At 50.0% G+C, this 5,000-nt stretch overlaps 1 non-coding gene across 1 annotated transcript in view; it reads left to right on the top strand.

Annotated features, from left to right (window-relative positions):
* The first annotated feature begins 4,471 nt into the window (after positions 1 to 4,471).
* The window catches only part of LOC126323706 (small subunit ribosomal RNA), a 1,891-nt gene continuing 1,362 nt past the window's right edge, over positions 4,472 to 5,000 (top strand). Inside the window, exon 1 of the ribosomal RNA XR_007559644.1 lies at positions 4,472 to 5,000. This exon is cut by the window's right edge and continues 1,362 nt beyond it. This is a non-coding gene — a ribosomal RNA (small subunit ribosomal RNA).

Here is a 5,000-nt window from a genome sequence, read left to right as displayed (position 1 = left end):
TATCGCTTAACCTAACTGTGGCTGTACCAGTTTATCGCTTAACCTAACTGTGGCTGTACCAGTTTATCGCTTAACCTAACTGTGGCTGTACCAGTTTATCGCTTAACCTAACTGTGGCTGTACCAGTTTATCGCTTAACCTAACTGTGGCTGTACCAGTTTATCGCTTAACCTAACTGTGGCTGTACCAGTTTATCGCTTAACCTAACTGTGGCTGTACCAGTTTATCGCTTAACCTAACTGTGGCTGTACCAGTTTATCGCTTAACCTAACTGTGGCTGTACCAGTTTATCGCTTAACCTAACTGTGGCTGTACCAGTTTATCGCTTAACCTAACTGTGGCTGTACCAGATTATCGCTTAACCTAACTGTGGCTGTACCAGATTATCGCTTAACCTAACTGTGGCTGTACCAGATTATCGCTTAACCTAACTGTGGCTGTACCAGATTATCGCTTAACCTAACTGTGGCTGTACCAGATTATCGCTTAACCTAACTCAATTTGTCCCTTAACCTAACTCAATTTGTCCCTTAACCTAACTCAATTTGTCCCTTAACCTAACTCAATTTGTCCCTTAACCTAACTCAATTTGTCCCTTAACCTAACTCAATTTGTCCCTTAACCTAACTCAATTTGTCCCTTAACCTAACTCAATTTGTCCCTTAACCTAACTCAATTTGTCCCTTAACCTAACTCAATTTGTCCCTTAACCTAACTCAATTTGTCCCTTAACCTAACTCAATTTGTCCCTTAACCTAACTCAATTTGTCCCTTAACCTAACTCAAGTTGTCCCTTAACCTAACTCAAGTTGTCCCTTAACCTAACTCAAGTTGTCCCTTAACCTAACTCAAGTTGTCCCCTTAACCTAACTCAAGTTGTCCCTTAACCTAACTCAAGTTGTCCCTTAACCTAACTCAAGTTGTCCCTTAACCTAACTCAAGTTGTCCCTTAACCTAACTCAAGTTGTCCCTTAACCTAACTCAAGTTGTCCCTTAACCTAACTCAAGTTGTCCCTTAACCTAACTCAAGTTGTCCCTTAACCTAACTCAAGTTGTCCCTTAACCTAACTCAAGTTGTCCCTTAACCTAACTCAAGTTGTCCCTTAACCTAACTCAAGTTGTCCCTTAACCTAACTCAATTTGTCCCTTAACCTAACCCACGTTGTCCCTTAACCTAACTCAAGTTGTCCCTTAACCTAACTCAAGTTGTCCCTTAACCTAACTCAAGTTGTCCCTTAACCTAACTCAAGTTGTCCCTTAACCTAACTCAAGTTGTCCCTTAACCTAACTCAAGTTGTCCCTTAACCTAACTCAAGTTGTCCCTTAACCTAACTCAAGTTGTCCCTTAACCTAACTCAAGTTGTCCCTTAACCTAACTCAAGTTGTCCCTTAACCTAACTCAAGTTGTCCCTTAACCTAACTCAAGTTGTCCCTTAACCTAACTCAAGTTGTCCCTTAACCTAACTCAAGTTGTCCCTTAACCTAACTCAAGTTGTCCCTTAACCTAACTCAAGTTGTCCCTTAACCTAACTCAAGTTGTCCCTTAACCTAACTCAAGTTGTCCCTTAACCTAACTCAAGTTGTCCCTTAACCTAACTCAAGTTGTCCCTTAACCTAACTCAAGTTGTCCCTTAACCTAACTCAAGTTGTCCCTTAACCTAACTCAAGTTGTCCCTTAACCTAACTCAATTTGTCCCTTAACCTAACTCAATTTGTCCCTTAACCTAACTCAATTTGTCCCTTAACCTAACTCAATTTGTCCCTTAACCTAACTCAAGTTGTCCCTTAACCTAACTCAATTTGTCCCTTAACCTAACTCAATTTGTCCCTTAACCTAACTCAATTTGTCCCTTAACCTAACTCAAGTTGTCCCTTAACCTAACTCAAGTTGTCCCTTAACCTAACTCACGTTGTCCCTTAACCTAACCCACGTTGTCCCTTAACCTAACCGACGTTGTCCCTTAACCTAACCGACGTTGTCCCTTAACCTAACCGACGTTGTCCCTTAACCTAACCGACGTTGTCCCTTAACCTAACCGACGTTGTCCCTTAACCTAACCGACGTTGTCCCTTAACCTAACCGACGTTGTCCCTTAACCTAACCCACGTTGTCCCTTAACCTAACCCACGTTGTCCCTTAACCTAACCCACGTTGTCCCTTAACCTAACCCACGTTGTCCCTTAACCTAACCCACGTTGTCCCTTAACCTAACCTCTACCCGTTGTCCCTTAACCTAACCCACGTTGTCCCTTAACCTAACCCACGTTAACACGCGATCTAGTGTGTCCCTTAACCTAACCCACGTTGTCCCTTAACCTAACCCACGTTGTCCCTTAACCTAACCCACGTTGTCCCTTAACCTAACCCACGTTGTCCCTTAACCTAACCCACGTTGTCCCTTAACCTAACCCACGTTGTCCCTTAACCTAACCCACGTTGTCCCTTAACCTAACCCACGTTGTCCCTTAACCTAACCCACGTTGTCCCTTAACCTAACCCACGTTGTCCCTTAACCTAACCCACGTTGTCCCTTAACCTAACCCACGTTGTCCCTTAACCTAACCCACGTTGTCCCTTAACCTAACCCACGTTGTCCCTTAACCTAACCCACGTTGTCCCTTAACCTAACCCACGTTGTCCCTTTGCCTAACATAGTTCACTGCTCGGAATCTCTGGTGTCGTTGTTATCCTCATGTAGATGTCTTGCGAGTGTTGCTTACTTTCCACATATTCCTGCTATCCACTGTCAATTGTACTGCAATAGGACTATATCGCCGACCCCCCCCCTCCCCCCCCTCTGTCCCCCTCTGTCCCCCTCTTTGTGTCTCTGTCCTCTCAAGCTGGTCGGTCTGGCGTTTGAGTGTTAAATGAGCCTCGCAGCTGTTCAGTTGCATTCAGATGTCGACGCCCTCAGTGTACGTCGTGGTATGGTCTGTGTCCATTGTCCGCTGATGTCGTACGCGTAACCCACACGCTGTACCGATCATCGGTCGTTACGTACAGAGTGAAGTAGTGTGATACGTGTGACCGTACGCTGGCTGTGCCCAACGGTGTCGAATCTCAATTTCCATATGTTGTGCTTGATGCTACTTGTCTCGTCTCCCAATAACAGCTAGGTTGCACTGTGGTACGCCGTAGAGGCTGTGTGGGAGGAACGTACGAACGCATTGTATGTCACCCTGGGTCGCTGGGGGTGGTGGTGCGGTGAGTCAGGTCAGGTCAGGTCAGCGTGAGCCGTCTGATGTAGTGACGCGTGTATTCCGACTTTGTCGTATTGCCTCACACAAAGTGCTACCCTGGTGGACCGCGTTCCATATCTGGGACATGCCGCAGATGCCGGTTGACAGTGGATCGCGGAAGGTACATCGCATACGTGCGCGGGCCACCTTCCACGTGTTCTCTTCTGCACATGTCGCAGTGTGTATGTGGTCTGATGTAGCGTGTCGTGACACATGACATCCTGGCATGCAAGAATTGTTGAATTCGCAAATGTAGGTGGACATCTACGTTTACTGCCCAAGATACGCAAATGAACTGGAAATCCGTTGTTGAGCGGTTGTTCACGCTGGAGGTGAATCTGTGATGGCGACGATCGGTACAGCTATTAACCGGTTGTTTCAGCGGTACCCGCCACATCCACACGCGTGACTAGGCCCATGTGGGTATGAAGCGATACGCGGCGGTGGCTTGGTGGGACTGTTCCCGGCCGGTGAAGGGGGGCCGCCCGGCGTGTTGGCCGCGCGCTGCGTGGGCGCACGCGCAACAGGCGGCTGGTGGGGGGCGCCGAGTGGCAGGAGCGCCAGCCGACGGGCCCGGCAGGCGGCGCAGCTACGCTGCGGCGCACCCTGCACGCGGCGCCTGGCGGCCAAAGTTGGTTCAGCCGAGCCCGGTGCGAAGCGCGGTGGACATCTGCAGTGTGCTGGTCTGATTGAGGACTGTGTGCGTTGAGGATGCGCCGCCGCCTGGCACTCGGCGCCGCGACGCCGTCTGCTGCTCGGTCGCCCCAGCGGTTCTCGCAGGTGGTTTGTATCGCAGTTGTGCGGACGTGTTGGCGCGTGCGCTGTGCTGGGAGAGTTCGCTTCTGCACCCAAGTGGGGCTTTGCCCTTGTGTGGCGCTGGCGTTGGAGCTGCCGGTCACCATAGGTGGCGCGTGTTGTCTCCCGCCGGCAATGCCACGACAGCACGCTCCCGGGCCTCTGTCGGCAGCGGCAAGCTCAGTTGGGAGCAAGGGTGTTCGCACTAAAACCGTCTACTCGCCTAACTCCGGGCGATTGCGCCTCTCTCGAAACCGACCAAGTACCTAGGACGGCGCTGCGCGCCGCCGGGACCTGAGAGGGTTTCGAGGTGTATCGTGCAGGGGAGCTCGGCCTCCTCCTGTTTGCAGAATAATTGAGCGGACGCTTGCGTGTTCGCGCGGGCCCCCGGGACACACTCCCGGGCGGCCGGCTGCTCAGCTCTAGTTGACGCAGCTCCCTGGTTGATCCTGCCAGTAGTCATATGCTTGTCTCAAAGATTAAGCCATGCATGTCTCAGTACAAGCCGCATTAAGGTGAAACCGCGAATGGCTCATTAAATCAGTTATGGTTCCTTAGATCGTACCCACGTTACTTATAACTGTGGTAATTCTAGAGCTAATACATGCAAACAGAGTCCCGACCAGAGATGGAAGGGACGCTTTTATTAGATCAAAACCAATCGGATTGGCTTGTCTGGTCCGTTTGCCTTGGTGACTCTGAATAACTTTGGGCTGATCGCACGGTCCTCGTACCGGCGACGCATCTTTCAAATGTCTGCCTTATCAACTGTCGATGGTAGGTTCTGCGCCTACCATGGTTGTAACGGGTAACGGGGAATCAGGGTTCGATTCCGGAGAGGGAGCCTGAGAAACGGCTACCACATCCAAGGAAGGCAGCAGGCGCGCAAATTACCCACTCCCGGCACGGGGAGGTAGTGACGAAAAATAACGATACGGGACTCATCCGAGGCCCCGTAATCGGAA

Source organism: Schistocerca gregaria, unplaced genomic scaffold, assembly GCF_023897955.1.
Source record: "Schistocerca gregaria isolate iqSchGreg1 unplaced genomic scaffold, iqSchGreg1.2 ptg000866l, whole genome shotgun sequence".
Lineage (NCBI taxonomy): Eukaryota > Metazoa > Arthropoda > Insecta > Orthoptera > Acrididae > Schistocerca > Schistocerca gregaria.
Note: the sequence above shows the minus strand (reverse complement) of the source record. Positions and strands in the feature narration are given on the sequence as shown.